Source organism: Pelecanus crispus, unplaced genomic scaffold (assembly GCF_030463565.1).
Source record: "Pelecanus crispus isolate bPelCri1 unplaced genomic scaffold, bPelCri1.pri SCAFFOLD_368, whole genome shotgun sequence".
Taxonomy (NCBI): Eukaryota; Metazoa; Chordata; class Aves; order Pelecaniformes; family Pelecanidae; genus Pelecanus; species Pelecanus crispus.
This window is the reverse complement of record NW_027461434.1, coordinates 1,345-25,023: the sequence shown is the minus strand read 5'-3', so window position 1 is coordinate 25,023 and position 23,679 is coordinate 1,345. Positions and strand designations below refer to the sequence as shown.

The 23,679-nt window shown below is 68.0% G+C and overlaps 1 pseudogene; it reads right to left on the bottom strand.

The window, feature by feature from the left end:
* Positions 1–850: 850 nt before the first annotated feature.
* LOC142597021 (metabotropic glutamate receptor 6-like) lies at positions 851–21,553 on the bottom strand (annotated as a pseudogene).
* Positions 21,554–23,679: the final 2,126 nt, after the last annotated feature.

The window sequence follows — 23,679 nt, the reverse complement described above, 5'->3', positions numbered from 1 at the left end:
GCCCCCCAACCCTCTGCCCCCCAACTCCTCTGCCCCCCAACCCCTGTGCCCCCCAACTCCTCTGCCCCCCAACTCTTCTGCCCCCAACCCCTCCACCCCCCAAGGCCCCTCCAGCCCCCCAAGACCCCTCCGCCCCCCAACCCCTCTGCCCCCCAACTCCTCCGCCCCCCAACCCCTCCACCCCAACCCCTCCGCCCCCCAACCCACCCACCCCACCCCTCCACCCCAACCCCTCTGCCCCCCAACTCCTCCGCCCCCCAACCCCTCTGCCCCCCAACTCCTCTGCCCCCCAACCCCTCTGCCCCCCAACTCCTCCGCCCCCCAGCCCCTCCACCCCAACCCCTCCGCCCCAACCCCTCTGCCCCCCAACTCCTCCGCCCCCCAACCCCTCCACCCCAACCCCTCTGCCCCCCAACCCCTCCGCCCCCCAACCCACCCACCCCACCCCTCCACCCCAACCCCTCTGCCCCCCAACTCCTCCGCCCCCCAACCCCTCTGCCCCCCAACTCCTCCGCCCCCCAGCCCCTCCACCCCACCCCTCCACCCCAACCCCTCCGCCCCCCAACCCCTCTGCCCCCCAACTCCTCCGCCCCCCAACCCCTCCACCCCAACCCCTCCACCCCAACTCCTCTGCCCCCCAACTCCTCCGCCCCCCAACCCCTCCACCCCAACTCCTCCGCCCCCCAACCCCTCTGCCCCCCAACTCCTCTGCCCCCCAACCCCTCCACCCCAACTCCTCTGCCCCCCAACTCTTCTGCCCCCCAACCCCTCCACCCCAACCCCTCCACCCCCAACCCACCCACCCCACCCCTCCACCCCAACCCCTCCGCCCCCCAAGGCCCCCCCGCACCCTCTCGGCCGACTGGGCGGCGCCCAGGAAGATGGGGGCGAAGGCGAGCCAGACCACGCAGGTGCTGTACATGGCGAAGCCGATGGGCTTGGCCTCGTTGAAGGCCTCGGGCACCCCCCGCGCCCGCACGGCGTAGACGGTGCCGCCCAGCAGCAGCAGCAGCGCGTAGGCCAGGCAGGCCAGCGTGCCCCCCTCCGCCAGGTCGCAGCGCAGCACCCCCCGGGCCGCCTCGGGCTCGGCCGCCGCGCCCCATCTCGTAGTCCACCAGGGCGTGGGGCGGGCGCAGCAGCAGCCAGAGGGCGGCCCCCGCCACCTGCGGCCCGCTCAGGGCGAAGGTGATCGCCAGCTGCGACGTGGGGCTGATGAAGCGCGGCGGCGTCACCGACCGCTTGCCTGCCGGGGAACGGGGGGCCGTGGGGCGCGGCGGAAGGAAGGCGTGGGGCGGGGGCCACGGGGCGGGGGCCGTGGGGCGGGGGCCGTGGGGCGCGGCAGAAGGCGTGGGGCGTGGCAGAAGGCATGGGGCAGGGGTCGTGGGGCGGGGGCCGTGGGGCGGGGGCCGTGGGGCGCGGCAGAAGGCATGGGGCGCGGCAGAAGGAAGGCGTGGGGCCGTGGGGCGGGGGCTGTGGGGCGCAGCAGAGGCCATGGGGCGCAGCAGAAGGCATGGGGAGGGGGCCATGGGGCAGGGGCCGTGGGGCACGGCGGAAGCCATGGGGCGCGGCAGAAGGCATGGGGCCGTGGGGCGGGGGCCGTGGGGCGGAGGCCATGGGGCACGGCAGAGGCCATGGGGCGCAGCAGAAGGCATGGGGCGGAGGCCATGGGGCGTGGCAGAAGGCATGGGGCAGGGGCCGTGGGGCGGGGGCCGTGGGGCGCGGCAGAGGCCATGGGGCGCAGCAGAAGGCATGGGGCGGGGGCCGTGGGGCGGGGGCCGTGGGGCGCGGCAGAGGCCATGGGGCGCAGCAGAAGGCATGGGGCGGGGGCCGTGGGGCGGGGGCCGTGGGGCGCAGCAGAGGCCATGGGGCGCGGCAGAAGGCATGGGGCGGAGGCCATGGGGCGCGGCAGAAGGCATGGGGCAGGGGCCGTGGGGCGCAGCAGAGGCCATGGGGCGCGGCAGAAGGCATGGGGCGGGGGCTGTGGGGCGGGGGCCACAGGTCAGGGCAGAGGCCGTGGGGCGCGGCAGAAGGTGCAGAGCACAGCGGAAGCCGTGGGGCGTGGCAGAAGGCATGGGGCACGGCAGAAGCCATGGGGCGCAGCGGAAGCTGTGGGGCGCGGCAGAAGGCGTGGGGCGGGGGCCGCGGGGCAGGGCGGAGGCCGTGGGGCGCGGCAGAAGCCGTGGGGCAGGGGCCATGGGGTGCAGCAGAAGCCGCGGGGTGGGGCAGAGGCCGTGGGGCGCAGTGGAAGCCGTGGGGCGCGGCGGAAGGCGTGGGGCGCAGCAGAAGCTGTGGGGCGCAGCAGGAGCTGTGGGGCAGGGGCCACAGGGCAGGGCGGAGGCCATGGGGCGCGGGGCTCCCTCCCCGCCCCACGCCGCGGACACCTGGGATCTGCCCCGGAGCTCAGGGAAGCAGCCCAGGGGGTGGGGACCCCTTGGCGGCCTCGAGCCCAGACCCACAGATCTGCCCCGGACCCACGGATCCGCCCCGGACCCACGGGTGCACCAGAACTTCTGGTTCCCCCCATAACTCACCTGGCGTGAGGACGCCGTGGGTGTGGTTGGTCTCGGTGATGAACATGGGGTAGGTGGAACCCCAGCCCACGTCCCTCCTGGCCCCCAAACCGAGCTCCTGACCCCCAACCCAACTCCTGACCCCCAACCCAACTCCTGACCCCCAACCTGGACCCCCCAGAACTCTTGGTCCCCCCCATAACTCACCTTTGGTGAAGATGCCATGGACATGGTTGGTCTTGGTGAGGAGCGCAGCGTAGGTAGAACCCCAGCCCACGTCCCTCCTGACCCCCAACCCAACTCCTGACCCCCAACCTGGACCCCCCAGAACTCTTGGTTCCCCCCATAACTCACCTTCGGTGAAGATGCCATGGACGTGGTTGGTCTCGGTGATGAACGTGGGGTAGGTGGAACCCCATCCTACGTCCCTCCTGACCCCCAACCCAACTCCTGACCCCCAACCCAAGCTCCTGACCCCCAACCTGGACCCCTGGCGCCCTCCCAGCCCCGCCCCACACGCCGGGCCCGCTCCGTGCCTCACCCTGCTCGAAGATCCGGTAGATCCTGTTGGTCTTGGTGAGGAGCGCGGCGTAGGTGAGGGTCATCCCCGAGCCCAGGAAGAGGCGCCGCAGGGCGCAGACGGCCGTGCCGGGCTCGGCCACCATGAGGAAGGTGATGGCGTAAACCAAGGCGATGCCGGCCAATAGGACGAAGCTCAGCTCCCGCCCGGACGCTTTGACGACGGGCGTGTCGCGGTGCTTGATGAAAGTGCCGGCCACGAACGCGGTGGCCAGCAACCCGGCGCTGGCCAGAGCCAGGGGGACGGCGGCCCAGGGGTCGGCCCAGCGGAGGCGCAGGATGGGGGTGGGGCGGCAGGCGGTGCGGTTGGGGGTGGGGCGCAGGTGGGGGGGGCAGGGCAGGCAGGTGAGGGGGTCGGCGCGGTAGCGGTAGCCGGCGCAGAGCTCGCAGTGCCAGCAGCACGGGACGCCCTTGACGGGTTTCATGCGCTCGCCGGGGCCGCAGGGGAGGCTGCAGGCGGAGGCGGGCGGCGGGGAGGGGGCGCGGGCGCCCCACGTCATCGCCTCGGCCTGCGGGGGAGGGGGCGGGGCCGTCAGCGGGGAGAGGGGGCGCCACCCCACCTCACCCCCGCCATGCGCCAAGGAGGGGGGCACCACCCCCAGTTGGCCGTGGAGGTCCTACCGGCTGGCCATGGGGGCACCCAGTTGGCCATGGGAGAACCCAGTTGGCCATGGGAGAACCCAGTTGGCCATGGGAGCACCCAGTTGGCCATGGGAGCACCCAGTTGGCCATGGAGGTCCTACCGGCTGGCCATGGGGGCACCCAGTTGGCCATGGGGGCACCCAGTTGGCCATGGGAGAACCCAGTTGGCCATGGAGGTACCCAGTTGGCCATGGAGGTACCCAGTTGGCCATGGTGGGACCCAGTTGGCCATGGGAGAACCCAGTTGGCCATGGAGGTCCTACCAGTTGGCCATGGTGGGACCCAGTTGACCTTGGGGGCACCCAGTTGGCCATGGGAGCACCCAGTTGGCCATGGGAGAACCCAGTTGGCCATGGGAGCACCCAGTTGGCCATGGGAGAACCCAGTTGGCCATGGAGGTACCCAGTTGGCCATGGAGGTACCCAGTTGGCCATGGAGGTCCTACCAGTTGGCCATGGTGGGACCCAGTTGACGTTGGGGGCACCCAGTTGGCCATGGGGGCACCCAGTTGGTCATGGTGGGACCCAGTTGGCCATGGGAGAACCCATTTGGCCATGGAAGTCTCCCAGTTGACCATGGAGTTCTCCCAGTTGGCCATGGGGGCACCCAGTTGGCCATGGGAGAACCCAGCTGGCCATGGAGGTCCTACCAGTTGGCCATGGTGGGACCCAGTTGACCTTGGGGGCACCCAGTTGGCCATGGGGGCACCCAGTTGGCCATGGGAGAACCCAGTTGGCCATGGGAGCACCCAGTTGGCCATGGGAGCACCCAGCTGGCCATGGGAGAACCCAGTTGGCCATGGAGGTCCTACCAGTTGGCCATGGGAGAACCCAGTTGGCCATGGGAGAACCCAGTTGGCCGTGGAGGTCCTACCAGTTGGCCATGGTGGGACCCAGTTGACCTTGGGGGCACCCAGTTGGCCATGGGGGCACCCAGTTGGTCATGGTGGGACCCAGTTGGCCATGGGAGAACCCATTTGGCCATGGAAGTCTCCCAGTTGACCATGGAGTTCTCCCAGTTGGCCATGGGGGCACCCAGTTGGCCATGGGAGAACCCAGTTGGCCATGGGAGCACCCAGTTGGCCATGGGAGCACCCAGTTGGCCATGGGAGAACCCAGTTGGCCATGGAGGTCCTACCAGTTGGCCATGGTGGTACCCAGTTGGCCATGGGAGAACCCAGTTGGCCTTGGGGGCACCCAGTTGGCCATGGGGGCACCCCGTTGACCTTGGGGGCACCCAGTTGGCCATGGGAGAACCCAGTTGGCCTTGGGGGCACCCAGTTGGCCATGGGAGAACCCAGTTGGCCGTGGAGGTCTCCCAGTTGGCTGTGGGGGCACCCAGTTGGCCATGGGAGAACCCAGTTGGCCATGGGGCACCCAATTGGCCATCAGGGCACCCAGTTGATCATGGGGGCACCCAGATGGCCATGGAGGTCCTACCAGTTGGCCATGGAGGCACCCAGTTGGCCATGGTGGGACCCAGTTGGCCATGGGGGCATCCAGTTGGACATGGGGGCACCCAGTTGGCCATGGAGGTCTCCCAGTTGGCCATGGCAGTCTCCCAGTTGGCCATGGGAGAACCCAGTTGGCCATGAGGGCACACAGTTGGCCATGGAGGTCTCCCAGTTGGCCATGTGGGCACCCAGTTGGCCATGGAGGTCTCCCAGTTGGCCATGGGGGCACCCAGTTGGCCATGGGAGAACCCAGTTGGCCATGGAGGTCTCCCAGTTGGCCGTGGGAGCACCCGGTTGGCCATTGGGGAACCCAGTTGACCACGGGAGCACCCAGTTGACCATTGAGGTCTCCCAGTTGACCTTGGGGGCACCCAGTTGACCATTGAGGTCTCCCAGTTGACCTTGGGGGCACCCCGTTGACCCTGGGAGCACCCAGTTGACTTTGGGGGCACCCCGTTGACCTTGGGGGCACCCAGCTGACCTTGGAGGTCTCCCAGTTGACCTTGGGGGCACCCAGTTGACCACGGGAGCACCCAGTTGACCATTGAGGTCTCCCAGTTGACCTTGGGGGCACCCAGTTGACCATGGAGGTCTCCCAGTTGACCTTGGGGGCGCCCAGTTGACCTTGGTGGCACCCAGTTGGCCACAGAGGTCTCCCAGTTGACCTTGGGGGCACCCAGTTGACCACGGGAGCACCCAGTTGACCATTGAGGTCTCCCAGTTGACCTTGGGGGCACCCAGTTGGCCATGGGAGCACCCAGTTGACCTTGGGGACACCCAGTTGACCTTGGGGACACCCGGTTGACCTTGGGGGCACCCCGTTGACCCTGGGGGCACCCGGTTGACCTTGGGGGCACCCAGTTGACCTTGGGGACACCCGGTTGACCTTGGGGACACCCAGTTGACCTTGGGGGCACCCCGTTGACCCTGGGGGCACCCCGTTGACCTTGGGGGCACCCGGTTGACCTTGGGGGTACCCCGTTGACCCTGGGGGCACCCAGTTGACCTTGGGGACACCCAGTTGACCTTGGGGACACCCAGTTGACCTTGGGGGCACCCCGTTGACCCTGGGGGCACCCCGTTGACCTTGGGGACACCCGGTTGACCTTGGGGGCACCCCGTTGACCCTGGGGGCACCCCGTTGACCTTGGGGGCACCCGGTTGACCTTGGGGGTACCCCGTTGACCCTGGGGGCACCCCGTTGACCTTGGGGGCACCCGGTTGACCTTGGGGGTACCCCGTTGACCCTGGGGGCACCCAGTTGACCTTGGGGGCACCCGGTTGACCTTGGGGACACCCAGTTGACCTTGGGGGCACCCCGTTGACCCTGGGGGCACCCCGTTGACCTTGGGGACACCCGGTTGACCTTGGGGGCACCCCGTTGACCCTGGGGGCACCCCGTTGACCTTGGGGGCACCCGGTTGACCTTGGGGGTACCCCGTTGACCCTGGGGGCACCCCGTTGACCCTGGGGGCACCCCGTTGACCTTGGGGACACCCGGTTGACCTTGGGGGCACCCGGTTGACCCTGGGGGCACCCGGTTGACGCTGGGGGGAGCACCCCTGGCCCCCGCACCCACCTGCAGGTGCAGCCCCTGCACCCACTGCCCCACGGCGCGGTAGGTGCCGCTCCCGTTGCCCCCCTGGAACTGGAAGATGTCGTAGCGCCCCGGGGCGTCCCCGTTCTCGTTGAAGCTCACCGGGGTCCCCGCGCTGCCTGCAAACCAGTCCAAACCAGTAAGAACCAGTATGCACCGCTCTAAACCAGTTTATCCCAGTAGAAACCAGTAGCACGTAAGGCCCAGCGCCGCCCCCCCCCCCCCCCCCAGCGCCGGCAGCCCCTTCTATAGGGCAAACTGGTGCTCCCAGTATGGCCCAGTGCCTCCCAGTCTCTCCCAGTGCCTCCCAGTATGGCCTCCATTGCCTCCCAGTCCCCCCCAGTCCTTCCCAGTGCCTCCCAGTCCTTCCCAGTGACTCCCAGTATGTCCCAGTATGGACTTCAGTGCCTCCCAGTGCCTCCCAGTCCCTCCCAGTCCCTTCCAGTGCCCCACTGCCCCCTCCAACCCCTTCCCAGTGCCTCCCAGTCCCCTCCCAGTGCCTCCCTGCCCCCCCCAGTCCCCTCCCAGTCCCCTCCCAGTATATCCCAGTATAATCTCCAGCCCCCCCCAGTCCCTCCCAGTGTCTCTCAGTCCCCCCCCGTGCCTCCCAGTCCCCCCCAGTGCCTCCCAGTCCCTCCCAGCCCCTGTCCAGCCCCTCCCAGTATATCCCAGTACGCTCTGCAGTCCCTTCCAGTCCCTTCCAGTGCCCCACAGCCCCCGCCAACCCCTTCCCAGTGCCTCCCAGTCCCTCCCACTGCCTCCCAGTATATCCCAGTATGGTCTCCAGCCCCCCCTCCAGTCTATCCCAGCCCCCCAGTCCCTCCCAGTCTATCCCAGTATGGTCTCCAGCCCCCCCCAGCCCCGCCCAGTCCCTCCCAGTATATCCCAGTATGGTCTCCAGTCCCCCCCAGCCCCGCCCGTATATCCCAGTCCCCCCCCAGTCTATCCCAGTATTGTCTCCAGCCCCCCCAGTATATCCCAGTCCCCCCCAGTCCCTCCCAGTCTATCCCAGTATGGTCTCCAGCCCCCCCCAGTCCCTCCCAGTCTATCCCAGTATGGTCTCCAGCCCCCCCAGTATATCCCAGTCTATCCCAGCCCCCCCCAGTCTATCCCAGCCCCCCCCAGTCCCCCCAGTCTATCCCAGTATGGTCTCCAGCCCCCCCCAGTCCCTCCCAGTCTATCCCAGTATGGTCTCCAGCCCCCCCAATATATCCCAGTCCCCCCCAGTCCCTCCCAGTCTATCCCAGTATGTTCTCCAGCCCCCCCCAGTCCCCCCCAGTCCCCCCCAGTCCCTCCCAGTATGTTCTCCAGCCCCCCCAGTCCCCCCAGTCTATCCCAGTATGTTCTCCAGTCCCCCCAGTCCCCCCCAGTCCCTCCCAGTATGTTCTCCAGCCCCCCCAGTCCCCCCAGTCTATCCCAGTATGTTCTCCAGCCCCCCCCAGTCTATCCCAGTCCCTCCCAGTCCCTCCCAGTCTATCCCAGTATGGTCTCCAGCCCCCCCCAGTCTATCCCAGTCCCCCCCAGTCTATCCTAGTATGGTCTCCAGCCCCCCCCCAGTCCCCCCAGTCTATCCCAGTCCCCCCCAGTCTATCCCAGTATGTTCTCCAGTCCCCCCCAGTCCCCCCCAGTCCCTCCCAGTATGTTCTCCAGCCCCCCCAGTCCCCCCAGTCTATCCCAGTATGTTCTCCAGCCCCCCCCAGTCTATCCCAGTCCCCCCAGTCTATCCCAGTATGGTCTCCAGCCCCCCCAGTCTATCCCAGTCCCCCCCAGTCTATCCCAGTATGGTCTCCAGTCCCCCCCAGTCTATCCCAGTCCCTCCCAGTCCCCCCCAGTCTATCCCAGTATGTTCTCCAGTCCCCCCAGTATATCCCAGTCCCCCCAGTCTATCCCAGTATGTTCTCCAGCCCCCCCCAGTCCCTCCCAGTCCCTCCCAGTCCCTCCCAGTCCCTCCCAGTGCCCCCGGCGCACCGTTGAAGGCGGCGGCGCGGATGTGGGCGAGCAGGCGGCGCCCGTCGGGGGGGTCCATGCGGGGGCAGAGGCGGCCGCCGGGGCAGGCCTCGGCCAGCAGGCTGTGCAGGCCGTGCGCCATGGCCAGCACCGCGTCGATGACGAACTGCACCTTCCCCTCCTGCTCGTAGGGCGAGTCGCGCCCGATGCGCTCCCGGCCTGCCCCACACTTGGGGGTCAGCCCCACGGCCGCCCCACAGCCCGCGGGGCACCCCCCGGGCAAGGGAGGGGGGCACCCGGGGTGAACGCGTGGGGTGGGGTGTGAGGGGAGGGCGCCCTGGGGCGTGGGGAAGGGCTGGGTGGGAAGGTTCTGCCCCACATGTGTGGGTCTGGGACCCACGGCTGCCCCATAAGTTGGGGGAACCCAGGGGGAGCTCTCAGATACAAGATGGGGGCACCCGGGGTGAACGCGTGGGGTGGGGCTGTGAGGGGAGGGCGCCCTGGGGTGTGGGGAAGGGCTGGGTGGGCTGGCTCTGCCCCACAAGTGTGGGTCTGGGACCCACGGCTGCCCCACACTTGGGGGTCAGCCCCACAGCCTGCGGGGCACCCCCCTGACAAGGGAGGGGGGCACCCGGGGTGAACGCGTGGGGTGGGGTGTGAGGGGAGGGCGCCCTGGGGTGTGGGGAAGGGCTGGGTGGGAAGGTTCTGCCCCACAAGTGTGGGTCAGTGCCCCACAGCTGCCCCATAAGTTGGGGGAACCCAGGGGGAGCTCTCAGATACAAGATGGGGGCACCTAGGGGGGATCCGTGGGGTGGGGCTGTGAGGGGAGGGTGCCCTGGGGTGTGGGGAAGGGCTGGGTGGGCTGGCTCTGCCCCACAAGTGTGGGTCTAGGACCCACGGCTGCCCCACACTTGGGGGTCAGCCCCACGGCCGCCCCACAGCCCGCGGGGCACCCCCCAGGCAAGGGAGGGGGGCACCCGGGGTGAACGCGTGGGGTGGGGTGTGAGGGGAGGGTGCCCTGGGGTGTGGGGAAGGGCTGGGTGGGAAGGTTCTGCCCCACATGTGTGGGTCTGGGACCTCACGGCTGCCCCACACCTCAGGGGGCACCCCCCAGACAAGGGATGGGGGCGGTCGGGGGGGAACCCGTGGGGTGGGGTGTGAGGGGAGGGTGCCCCATGATGTTGGAAAGGGCTGGGTGGGCTGGCTCTGCCCCACAAGTGTGGGTCTGGGACCCCATGGCTGCCCCATAAGTTGGGAGGGAGCCCTCAGGCAAGGGGTGGGGGCACCCAGGGCCGACCTCATAGGGTGGGGTGTGGGGGAGGGTGCCCTGGGGTGTGGGGAAGGGCTGGGTGGGATGGTTCTGCCCCACATGTGTGGGTCAGCGCCCCACGGCTGCCCCATAAGTTGGGGGGCACGCAGGGGTCACCTTTCCATAAGGCGGGGGAGCACCCAGGGGTGCCTGGGTGGGTGGGGAAGGGCTGGGTGGGAAGGTTCTGCCCCACACGTGTAGGTCTGGGACCCACGGCCGCCCCACGGATATGGGGTGGGCATCCGGGGTGCCCCACACATAGGGGTCGAGCACCTATGGGTGCCCCACACTTGGGGGTCAGCAGAGGCTGCCCCAGATCGCAGCCGCTCACAGCCATGGGGCAAAGCCAGGTGCTATGGGGCAGAGCTGGGCGCCGTGGGGCAGCCAGGGGTGCTATGGGGCAGCTGGGGGTGCTGTGGGGCAGCTGGGGGTGCTGTGGGCCAGGCACACCGTGGGGCAGAAGGGGATCGGCTACCTGTGCACTTGCGGGTGGGGCCACCGGGGCCGCCGTGGGGCTCGCCGTGGGGCTCGCCGTGGGGCAGGTAGCAGTTGAAGTCGTCCTCCCAGAACTCGTGGAACCAGAGGTTGCGGCGGTTGTTCTCCAGCGAGCGGGAGGTGAAGTACTCATCGAAGCCTGGGTGGGGGGCACCCCATAGCGCCGTGGGGCACCCCATAGCGCCGTGGGGCACCCCATAGTGCCATGGGGCACCCCATAGCCAGGTGAAGATGAAAGGTGCCAGGACCCTCCCCACCCCCCCGTGAGGCCCGGCGGGTCCCCCTAAGGGTGCCATGGGGCAGGCCGTGGGGCGCCCCATAGCGCCGTGGGGCAGGCTGTGGGGCACCCCATAGCGCCGTGGGGCACCCCATAGCTCGATGAGGCCAAAAGGCCATGGGATCCTCCCCACCCACCTCCCCACCCCCCATTGGGCCGCGGTGGGTCCCCCTAAGGGTGCTGTGGGGCAGGCCATGGGGCGCCCCATAGCGCCGTGGGGTGCCCCATAGCCAGATGAAGCTGAGAGGTGATGGGACCCGCCCCACCCGCCTCCCCACACCCCTTGGGGCCGGGTGGGTCCCCCTGAGTGGGCCGTGGGGCAGGCCGTGGGGCGCCCCATAGCACTGTGGGGCGCCCCATAGCACTGTGGGGCACGCCATGGGGCACCCCATAGCCAGATGAAGCCGAAAGGTGGCAGAACCCTCCCTACCCCCCCATGGGGCCCTGTGGGTCCCCCTAAGGGCGCCGTGGGGCAGGCTGTGGGGCGCCCCATAACACCATGGGGTGCCCCATAGCCAGATGAAGCTGAGAGGCGATGGGACCCGCCCCACCCGCCTCCCCACACCCCTTGGGGCCTGGTGGGTCCCCCTAAGGGTGCCATGGGGCAGGCTGTGGGGCGCCCCATAGCACTGTGGGGCACACTGTGGGGCACACCATGGGGCACCCCATAGCCAGATGAAGCCGAAAGGTGGCAGAACCCTCCCCACCCCCCCCTTGGGGCCCGGTGGGTCCCCCTAAGGGTGCCGTGGGGCAGGCCGTGGGGCGCCCCATAGTGCCGTGGGGCGCCCCATAGTGCCATGGGGCGCCCCATAGCGCCGTGGGGTGCCCCATAGCCAGATGAAGCTGAGAGGTGATGGGACCCTCCCCACCCGCCTCCCCACACCCCTCGGGGCCCGGTGGGTCCCCCTGAGTGGGCCGTGGGGCAGGCCGTGGGGCGCCCCATAGCGCCGTGGGGCACTCACCGGGGACGGAGGCGCGCTTGGGCAGGATGGTGATGGCGCCGTGCGCGGCCTCCTCCAGCCCCTGCACCGGCGCCATCTTGGCCCCCCAGCTGTCGGAGCCCACCCAGGAGAAGTGGCCGGAGAGGTTGGCCAGGGCCGCCGCCTCCAGCACCCGCCTGCGGGACAGCGCCTTACTGGGAGCACTGGGAGCACTGGGAGGGACTGGGGGGGGGCTGGGAGGGGACTGGGGGGGAGTGGGGAGCACTGGGGGGGACTGGGAGGGGACTGGGGGGCACTGGGGGGGGACTGGGAGGGACTGGGGGGGGAGTGGGGGGGAGTGGGAGGGAACTGGAACGAACTGGGATGTACTGGGAGGGACTGGGAAAGGGTTGGGGGGGGACTGGGGGGCACTGGGAGGGGACTGGGATGAACTGGGAGGGAGTGGGAAGGGGTTGGGGGGGACTGGGGGGCACTGGGGGGGGACTGGGAGGGACTGGGGGGGAGTGGGGGGGAGTGGGAGGGAACTGGAACGAACTGGGATGTACTGGGAGGGACTGGGAAAGGGTTGGGGGGGGACTGGGGGGCACTGGGAGGGGACTGGGAGGCACTGGGAGGGGACTGGGAGGCACTGGGAGGGGACTGGGGGGGAGTGGGGAGCACTGGGGGGGACTGGGAGGGACTGGGGGGCACTGGGGGGGGACTGGGAGGGACTGGGGGGGAGTGGGGGGGAGTGGGAGGGAACTGGAACGAACTGGGATGTACTGGGAGGGACTGGGAAAGGGTTGGGGGGGGACTGGGGGGCACTGGGAGGGGACTGGGAGGCACTGGGAGGGGACTGGGAGGCACTGGGAGGGGACTGGGGGGGAGTGGGGAGCACTGGGGGGGACTGGGAGGGGACTGGGGGGCACTGGGGGGGGACTGGGAGGGACTGGGGGGGGAGTGGGGGGGAGTGGGAGGGAACTGGAACAAACTGGGATGTACTGGGAGGGACTGGGAAAGGGTTGGGGGAGGACTGGGGGGCACTGGGAGGGGACTGGGAGGGGACTGGGGGGGAGTGGGGAGCACTGGGGGGGACTGGGAGGGGACTGAGGGGCACTGGGAGGGGACTGGGGGGGAGTGGGGAGCACTGGGAGGGACTGGAGGGGACTGGGGGGCACTGGGGGGGGAGTGGGGGGAGTGGGAGGGAACTGGAACGAACTGGGATGTACTGGGAGGGACTGGGAAAGGGTTGGGGGGGGACTGGGGGGCACTGGGAGGGGACTGGGATGAACTGGGAGGGAGTGGGAAGGGGTTGGGGGGGACTGGGGGGCACTGGGAGGGACTGGGAGGCACTGGGAGGGGACTGGGATGAACTGGGAGGGACTGGGAGGGGACTGGGAGGCACTGAGAGGGAGTGGGAAGGGGTTGGGGGGGACTGGGGGGGCACTGGGAGGGGACTGGGAGGGGACTGGGATGAACTGGGAGGGGGCTGGGTCAGTTACTGGTGCTTCCTGCTCTATACTGGTTTGTACTGGGGGGGGCTATCGGTCTGTACTGGGCCTCAGTGGTCTATACTGGTCCTTACTGGTCCTTACTGGGGGTTACTGGTCGCCTGTTTGACGTCACCAACACAGCAAAGCCACTGCGGGCTGTGCTGGGATCACTGGGGGAGGTCCCTGGGCTGGTTCCTGCTCTGTACTGGTCTGTACTGGTCCTTACTGGTCTGTACTGGTCCTTACTGGTCTGTACTGGTCCTTACTGGCTTGTACTGGACTGTACTGGTCTATAGTGGGGGTTACTGGTTGTCCATTTGATGTCACCAACATGGTGAAACCACTGCAGGTTGTGCTGAGATCACTGCGGGAGGTCCCTGGGCCCGTTCCTGGTCTATACTGGTCCATACTGGTCCATACTGGTCTGTACTGGTCTGTACTGGTCTATACTGTTCTTACTGGTCCTTACTGGGGGTTACTGGTCGCCTGTTTGACGTCACCAACACGGCAAAGCCACTGCGGGTGTGCTGGGATCACTGGGGGAGGTCCCTGGGCCGGTTCCTGCTCTGTACTGGTCTGTACTGGTCTATGCTGGTCTGTACTGGTCTGTACTCATCTATACTGGTTTATACTGGTCTGTACTGGTCTATATTGGGGGTTACCAGTCACCCATTTGATGTCACCCACACAGTGAAGCCGCTGCGGGCTGTGCTGGGATCACTGGGGGTGGTCCCTGGGCCAGTTCCTGTTCTGTACTGGTCTGTACTGGTCTGTACTGGTCTATACTGGTCTATACTGGTCTCTGCTGGTCTATACTGGTCTGTACTGGTCTATATTGGGGGTTACCAGTCACCCATTTGATGTCACCCACACAGTGAAGCCGCTGCGGGCTGTGCTGGGATCACTGGGGGTGGTCCCTGGGCTGGTTCCTGCTCTGTACTGGTCTATACTGGTCTGTACTGGTCTGTACTGGTCTGTACTGGTCTATACTGGTCTATACTGTTCTTACTGGTCCTTACTGGGGGTTACTGGTCGCCTGTTTGACGTCACCAACACGGCAAAGCCACTGCGGGCTGTGCTGGGATCACTGGGGGTGGTCCCTGGGCCGGTTCCTGCTCTGTACTGGTCTGTACTGGTCTGTACTGGTCTATACTGGTCTATACTGGTCTATACTGGTCCGTACTGGTCTGTACTGGTCTCACCGGATGTCGTCCTCGTTGGCGAAGAGGACGACGCCGCGGGCCGTGGACGTCTCCATCAGGCGCCCGATCACCCTGGCGAACTCCCCCGGGCGCGGCTCCCGCGGGATCTTGATGGACTGGGCGATGCACAGGCCCCCTGCACCAGTACAGACCAGTATGCACCAGTACGGACCAGTACGCACCAGTACGGACCAGTACGGACCAGTAAAAAAACAGTAGGGATCACCATCACCCCCCCGCTGTAGTTTCCACCCAAAACAAAGGTGGATCCCCCCCTCCCAGTGCTCCCAGTGCCCTTCCCAGTGTGTCTCCCAGTGCTCCCAGTATATCCCAGTCCCTCCCAGTGCCCCTCCCAGTGCCTCCCAGTCCCTTACTGGTCTCACACGAGGGCATCACCACCCCTCCCGTTGGGTTTCCCACCAAAACGAAGGAGAATCCCTCGCTCCCAGTGCTCCCAGTGCCCTTCCCAGTGCTCCCAGTGCTCCCAGTGCCCTTCCCAGCCCCTCCCAGTATGTCCCAGTGCCCCTCCCAGTGCCTCCCAGTCCCTTACTGGTCTCCTACAAGGGCATCACCACCCCTCCCGTTGGATTTGCCACCAAAACGAAGGAGAATCCCTCGCTCCCAGTGCCCTTCCCAGCCCCTCCCAGTGCTCCCAGCGCCCTTCCCAGCCCCTCCCAGTGCCCTTCCCAGTGCTCCCAGTGCTCCCAGTGCCCTTCCCAGCCCCTCCCAGTATATCCCAGTGCCCCTCCCAGTGCTCCCAGTCCCTTACTGGTCTCACACGAGGGCATCACCGCCCCTCCCAATGGATTTGCCACCAAAACAACGGTGCAGCCCTCCCTCCCAGTGCTCCCAGCGCCTCCCAGTGCCCTTCCCAGTGTGTCTCCCAGTGCTCCCAGTATATCCCAGTCCCTCCCAGTGCCCCTCCCAGTGCCTCCCAGTGCTCCCAGTGCCCTTCCCAGCCCCTCCCAGTATATCCCAGTGCCTCCCAGTGCCTCCCAGTCCCTTACTGGTCTCACACGAGGGCATCACCACCCCTCCCGTTGGGTTTCCCACCAAAACGAAGGAGAATCCCTCCCTCCCAGTGCTCCCAGTGCCCTTCCCAGTGCTCCCAGTGCTCCCAGTGCCCTTCCCAGCCCCTCCCAGTATATCCCAGTCCCACCCAGTATATCCCAGTGCCCCTCCCAGTGCTCCCAGTCCCTTACTGGTCTCACACGAGGGCATCACCACCCCTCCCGTTGGATTTGCCACCAAAACGAAGGAGAATCCCTCCCTCCCAGTGCTCCCAGTCCCTCTCCCAGTGCTCCCAGCGCCTCCCAGTGCCCTTCCCAGCCCCTCCCAGTATGTCCCAGTGCCCCTCCCAGTGCTCCCAGTCCCTTACTGGTCTCACACGAGGGCATCACCACCCCTCCCGTTGGGTTTCCCACCAAAACGAAGGAGAATCCCTCGCTCCCAGCGCCCTTCCCAGCCCCTCCCAGTGCCCTTCCCAGTGCTCCCAGTGCTCCCAGTGCCCTTCCCAGCCCCTCCCAGTATATCCCAGTGCCTCTCCCAGTGCTCCCAGTCCCTTACTGGTCTCACACGAGGGCATCACCACCCCTCCCGTTGGGTTTCCCACCAAAACGAAGGAGAATCCCTCCCTCCCAGTGCTCCCAGTCCCTCTCCCAGTGCTCCCAGCGCCTCCCAGTGCCCTTCCCAGCCCCTCCCAGTATGTCCCAGTGCCCCTCCCAGTGCTCCCAGTCCCTTACTGGTCTCACACGAGGGCATCACCACCCCTCCCGTTGGGTTTCCCACCAAAACGAAGGAGAATCCCTCGCTCCCAGCGCCCTTCCCAGCCCCTCCCAGTGCTCCCAGCGCCCTTCCCAGCCCCTCCCAGTGCCCTTCCCAGTGCTCCCAGTGCTCCCAGTGCCCTTCCCAGCCCCTCCCAGTATATCCCAGTGCCTCTCCCAGTGCTCCCAGTCCCTTACTGGTCTCACACGAGGGCATCACCACCCCTCCCGTTGGGTTTCCCACCAAAACGAAGGAGAATCCCTCGCTCCCAGCGCCCTTCCCAGCCCCTCCCAGTGCCCTTCCCAGTGCTCCCAGTGCTCCCAGTGCCCTTCCCAGCCCCTCCCAGTATATCCCAGTGCCTCTCCCAGTGCTCCCAGTCCCTTACTGGTCTCACACGAGGGCATCACCACCCCTCCCGTTGGGTTTCCCACCAAAACGAAGGAGAATCCCTCGCTCCCAGCGCCCTTCCCAGCCCCTCCCAGTGCCCTTCCCAGTGCTCCCAGCGCCCTTCCCAGCCCCTCCCAGTGCCCTTCCCAGTGCTCCCAGTGCTCCCAGTGCCCTTCCCAGCCCCTCCCAGTATATCCCAGTGCCTCTCCCAGTGCTCCCAGTCCCTTACTGGTCTCACACGAGGGCATCACCACCCCTCCCGTTGGGTTTCCCACCAAAACGAAGGAGAATCCCTCGCTCCCAGTGCCCTTCCCAGCCCCTCCCAGTGCCCTTCCCAGTGCTCCCAGTGCCCTTCCCAGCCCCTCCCAGTATATCCCAGTGCCCCTCCCAGTGCTCCCAGTCCCTTACTGGTCTCACACAAGGGCATCACCACCCCTCCCAATGGATTTGCCACCAAAACAACGGTGCAGCCCTCCCTCCCAGTGCTCCCAGTGCCTCCCAGTGCCCTTCCCAGCCCCTCCCAGTATGTCCCAGTGCCCCTCCCAGTGCTCCCAGTCCCTTACTGGTCTCACACGAGGGCATCACCACCCCTCCCGTTGGGTTTCCCACCAAAACGAAGGAGAATCCCTCGCTCCCAGCGCCCTTCCCAGCCCCTCCCAGTGCCCTTCCCAGTGCTCCCAGTGCTCCCAGTGCCCTTCCCAGCCCCTCCCAGTATATCCCAGTGCCTCTCCCAGTGCTCCCAGTCCCTTACTGGTCTCACACGAGGGCATCACCACCCCTCCCGTTGGGTTTCCCACCAAAACGAAGGAGAATCCCTCGCTCCCAGCGCCCTTCCCAGCCCCTCCCAGTGCCCTTCCCAGTGCTCCCAGTGCCCTTCCCAGCCCCTCCCAGTATATCCCAGTGCCTCCCAGTGCTCCCAGTCCCTTACTGGTCTCACACAAGGGCATCACCACCCCTCCCAATGGATTTGCCACCAAAACAACGGTGCAGCCCTCCCTCCCAGTGCTCCCAGTGCCTCCCAGTGCCCTTCCCAGCCCCTCCCAGTATGTCCCAGTGCTCCCAGTGCCGACCGGCCTCGCGGGAGCTCTGGACGAAGGCCTCGACGCCGCTCTCGCCGTAGCTGCCCTCGGAGGCGAGGGTGGAGACGTAGCTCCAGCCCAGGGCGCGCACCACGGCCACCATGGCCCGCGCCTGCTGCGAGTCCGGCGGCACCACGCGCGAGAAGAACTCGAAGCGCCCGGGGTCGCTCAGCTCCGGCGCCGTCGAGGCGTAGCTGATCTGCGGGATCTGGGGGCACGGGGTCAGCGGGGTCAGCGGGGTCAGCAGGGTCATTGGGGACAGCGGGGACATCGGGGTCATTGGGGACGTTGGGGTCATTGGGGACATCGGGGATGTTGGGGAGATGGGGACGCCCGGGGTTGCTCAGCTCCAGCGCCGTCGAGGCGTAGCTGATCTGCGGGATCTGGGGACAGCGGGGTCATTGGGGTCATTGGGGTCAGCAAGGTCAGCGGGGTCGTTGGGGTCATCGGGGACGTTGGGGTCATCGGGGACGTTGGGGACGTGGGGACACCCGGGGTCCCTCAGCTCCGGCGCCGTCGAGGCGTAGCTGATCTGCGGGATCTGGGGGCACGGGGTCAGCGGGGTCAGCGGGGTCAGCGGGGTCAGCGGGGTCATTGGGGACAGCGGGGACATCGGGGTCATTGGGGACGTTGGGGTCATTGGGGACATCGGGGACGTTGGGGACATGGGGACACCCGGGGTCGCTCAGCTCCGGCGCCGTCGAGGCGTAGCTGATCTGCGGGATCTGGGGGCACGGGGTCAGCGGGGTCAGCGGGGTCAGCGGGGTCAGCAGGGTCATTGGGGACAGCGGGGTCATCGGGGTCATTGGGGTCATTGGGGACGTTGGGGACGTGGGGACACCCGGGGTCGCTCAGCTCCGGCGCCGTCGAGGCGTAGCTGATCTGCGGGATCTGGGGACGTTGGGGACATTGGGGACATCAGGGTCATTGGGGACATCGGGGTCATCGGGGTCATCGGGGTCGTCGGGGTCATTGGGGTCGTTGGGGACTTTGGGGACATCGGGGCCATTGGGGACGTTGGGGACATGGGGACGCCCGGGGTCGCTCAGCTCCAGCACCGTCGAGGCATAGCTGATCTGCGGGATCTGGGGACACGGGGACAGCGGGGTCATTTGGGACATTGGGGTCATCGGGGACACTGGGGTCATCGGGGACATTGGGGACATTGGGGACGTTGGGGGCGTTGGGGCCATCGGGGACATTGGGGACGCTGGGGACGTCATGGAGCTGATCTGGGGGTTGGGGACATCGGGGACGTCGGGGACATGGGGATGTCGGGGTCGTCGGGGACATGGGGGGACGTTGGGGACAGGGATGTTGGGGTCATCGGGGAGATTGGGGTCATTGGGGTCATCGGGGACATTGGGGATGTTGGGGACGTTGGGGATGTTGGGGACGTTGGGGTCATCGGGGAGATTGGAGTCATCGGGGTCCTCGGGATCATTGGGGACATTGGGGACGTTGGGGACGTTGGGGTCATCGGGGAGATTGGGGTCATCGGGGTCATCGGGGACATTTGGGATGTTGCGGGACGTTGGGGTCATCGGGGAGATTGGGGTCATCGGGGTCCTCAGGATCATTGGGGACGTTGGGGACGTTGGGGACATCGGGGACATGGAGGATGTTGGGGACATGGGGGTCATGGGGGTCATCGGGGACGTCGGGGTCGTTGGGGACGTTGGGGTCATCAGGGACGTCATGGAGCTGATCTGGGGGTTGGGGACATCGGGGACGTCGGGGACATGGGGATGTCGGGGTCGTCGGGGACATCGGGGACGTTGGGGACAGGGATGTTGGGGTCATTGGGGAGATTGGGGTCATCGGGGTCATCGGGGACATTGGGGACGTTGGGGACGTTGGGGTTGTCGGGGAGATTGGGGTCATCGGGGACATTGGGGTCATTGGGGACGTTGGGGACGTTGGGGATGTTGGGGACGTTGGGGTCATCGGGGAGATTGGGGTCATCGGGGTCATTGGGGACATTGGGGACGTTGGGGATGTTGGGGTCATTGGGGTCATCGGGGTCCTCGGGGTCATCGGGGACGTTGGGGACGTTGGGGTCATCAGGGACATCGGGGACATGGAGGATGTTGGGGACATGGGGGTCATGGGGGTCATTGGGGACGTCGGGGTCGTTGGGGTCATGGGGACGTCGGGGTCGTCGGGGTCATGGGGGTCATGGGGACGTCGGGGTCGTCGGGGTCATGGGGGTCATGGGGACGCCCGGGCGCCTGGGCTCCGGCGCCGCCATGGAGCTGCCCCGGGGCTCGGGGACATCGGGGGGCGGGGACACGGGGGGGGCTGGGGACGTTGGGGACAGGGGGCTGGGGGGGGCGGGGCCAAGCGCAGGGTGGGGGAGGGGCTGGGCACCCCCCCTAAAAGCCCCCCCCCCACACCCCCCCCGCCCCTAATCCCCCCTAATCCCGGCCCCGCGGCACCCTGGGAAACGGCGCCGAACCTTCCGGAAGGTTCCCCCGCGGCGTCCCCGTGTCCCCACCCCCCGTGTCCCCAATGTCCCCAATGTCCCCACCCCCCGTGTCCCCACCCCCCGTGTCCCCCCATGACCCCGACACCCCACACATCCCCGCCCCCCAGCGGGGAAGGTGCCCCCTGGCCCCCCCGATGTCCCCAAGACCCCCAAGAACGTCCCCAAATGTCCCCAAATGTCCCCAAATGTCCCCAAGGTGCCCCCGCCCCCCGACCCACGGCGCAGAGCCGCAGGACGTTGGCCACCATGATGGAGACGGAGCTGGCGGAGACCCCAGCGACCCCCACCAGCCCCCCACGGCCCCCAGCCCCACATCCCCAAGGTCCCCAAGGTCCCAATGACCCCAAGAACGTCCCCAAGGTCCCCAAGAATGTCCCCAACACCACCCCGCCCCCCAACTCACGGTGCAGAGCCGCAGGACGTTGGCCACCACGATGGAGACGGAGCTGGCGGAGGCGCCGATGACCCCCACCAGCCCCCCATGGCCCCCCACAGCCCCCCATGGCCCCCATGGCCCCCAGCCCCACATCCCCAAGGTCCCCAAGGTCCCGATGACCCCAAGAACGTCCCCAATGTCCCCAAGGTCCCCAAGGTGCCCCCGCCCCCCGACTCATGGCGCAGAGCCGCAGGACGTTGGCCACCATGATGGAGATGGAGCTGGTGGAGACCCCAGCGACCCCCACCAGCCCCCATGGCCCCCAGCCCCACATCCCCAAGGTCCCCAAGGTCCCCAAGGTCCCCAAGAACGTCCCCAAGGTGCCCCCGCCCCCCGACTCACAGCGAAGAGCCGCAGGACGTTGGCCACCATGATGGAGATGGAGCTGGTGGAGACCCCAGCGACCCCCACCAGCCCCCCACGGCCCCCAGCCCCACATCCCCAAGGTCCCCAAGGTCCCCAAGGTCCCCAAGGTGCCCCCGCCCCCCGACTCACGGCGAAGAGCCGCAGGACGTTGGCCACCATGATGGAGACGGAGCTGGCGGAGGCGCCGATGACCCCCACCAGGCGCTCGGGGGGCGGGCGCGGGGGGGGGCTGCCGTCGGGGCAGGGGGCCGCCTCGCCCTCGGCGGGGGGCAGGAGGCGCCGCACGAAGGCCAGCGCCTGCTCCAGGGCGTAGGTGTCGCGGGAGCAGGTGTCGAGGATGCGGGCGCCCAGCGTGAGGTTGGGGAGCACCCGGGGGTCCCCGTTCACCCGGTCGAGGGCGTAGAGCATGGCCTCCAGGCGGTGGATGCCCTTCTCCTTCTTGAGGGGGCCGCAGGGCGTGCCGGGGGGGCCGCGGGCGTGCACGGGGAAGAGCCCCCCCAGGGTCAGGTCGCCCTCCAGGCGGATGCCGTGGGGCTGGGTGGGGGCCGGGGGGGAGGCGCCAGCCCCACAGCCGCCCCACAGGGCGCCCAGGGCCAGCAGGAGCCGCATGGCTGGGGGAGAGCGGCGGCGGTGACGGGGGGCTGTGGGGCTGGGGGGGGTCTATGGGGCAGGGGGTCCTATGGGGTGCGGGGTCCCTATGGGGTAGGGGGGTCCCTATGGGGCTGGGGGTCTCTATGGGGCAGTGGGTCTCTATGGGGCAGTTGGTCACTATGGGGCAGGGGGTCCTATGGGGTGCGGGGTCCCTATGGGGCAGGGGGTCCCTATGGGGCAGTGGGTCTCTATGGGGAATGGGGTCTCTATGGGGTGCAGGGTCCCTATGGGGCTGGGGGTCCCTATGGGGTATGGGGTCTCTATGGGGTGCAGGGTCCCTATGGGGTGCGGGGGTCCCTATGGGGCAGGAGGACCCTATGGGGCACGGGGTCCCTATGGGGTATGGGGTCCCTATGGGGCAGGGGGTCCCTATGGGGCAGGTGGTCACTATGGGGCAGGGGGTCCTATGGGGTGGGGGGTCCCTATGGGGTATGGGGTCCCTATGGGGCAGGGGGTCTCTATGGGGCAGGGTCCCTATGGGGCAGGGGGTCTCTTATGGGGCAGGGGGTCGCTATGGGGCAGGTGGTCACTATGGGGCAGGGCACCCAGGGCCAGCAGGAGCCGCATGGCTGGGGGAGAGCATCAGCAGTGACAGGGGGCTGTGGGGCTGGGGGGGGTCTATGGGGCAGGGGGTCCCTATGGGGCAGGGTCCCTATGGGGCAGGGGGTCCCTATGGGGCAGTGGGTCTCTATGGGGCAGGTGGTCACTATGGGGCAGGGGGTCCTATGGGGTGGGGGGTCCCTATGGGGTATGGGGTCCCTATGGGGCAGGGGGTCCCTATGGGGCAGTGGGTCTCTATGGGGCAGGTGGTCACTATGGGGCAGGGGGTCCTATGGGGTGGGGGGGTCCCTATGGGGTAGGGGGTCCCTATGGGGTATGGGGTCCCTATGGGGCAGGGGGTCCCTATGGGGTGCGGGGTCCCTATGGGGTAGGGGGTCCTATGGGGCCGGCCCCACAGCCGCCCCACAGGGCGCCCAGGGTCAGCAGGAGCTGCATGGCTGGGGGAGAGCGGCGGTGGTGACAGGGGGCTATGGGGCGGGGGGGGGGGCTATGGGGTGCAGGGTCCCTATGGGGCTGGGGGGTCCCTATGGGGAATGGGGTCTCTATGGGGTGCAGGGTCCCTATGGGGCTGGGGGTTCCTATGGGGTATGGGGTCTCTATGGGGTGTGGGGTCCCTATGGGGCTGGGGGTCCCTATGGGGTATGGGGTCTCTATGGGGTGCAGGGTCCCTATGGGGTATGGGGTCTCTATGGGGCAGGGGGTCTCTATGGGGCACGGGGTCCCTATGGGGCAGGGGTCTCTATGGGGTGCAGGGTCCCTATGGGGCACGGGGTCCCTATGGCGCAGGGGGGTTCCTATGGGGCAGGGTGCCCAGGGTCAGCAGGAGCCGCATGGCTGGGGGAGAGCGACAGCGGTGACGGGGGGCTGTGGGGCGGGGGGGGGTCTATGGGGTGCAGGGTCCCTATGGGGCTGGGGGTCCCTATGGGGAATGGGGTCTCTATGGGGTGCAGGGTCTCTATGGGGCAGGGGGTTCCTATGGGGCAGGGGGTTCCTATGGGGCAGGGCGCCCAGGGCCAGCAGGAGCCGCATGGCTGGGGGAGAGCGACGGCGGTGACGGGGGGCTGTGGGGCTGGGGGTCCCTATGGGGCAGGGGGTCCTATGGGGTGCGGGGGTCCCTATGGGGCAGGGGGTCCCTATGGGGCAGTGGGTCTCTATGGGGCAGGTGGTCACTATGGGGCAGGGGGTCACTATGGGGCAGGGGGTCCCTATGGGGTATGGGGTCCCTATGGGGCAGGGGGTCTGTATGGGGCAGGGTCCCTATGGGGCAGGGGGTCTCTCTGGGGCAGGGGTCTCTATGGGTCAGGGGGTCTCTATGGGGCAGGGGGTCCCTATGGGGCAGAGCGCCCAGGGCCAGCAGGAGCTGCATGGCTGGGGAAGAGCATCAGCGGTGACGGGGGGCTATGGGGCTGGGGGGGGGTCTATGGGGCGGAGGGGGTCTATGGGGCAAGGCGTCCCTATGGGGCAGGGGGGGTCCCTAGGAGGCAGGGGGTCTCTATGGGGTATGGGGTTCCTATGGGGTAGGG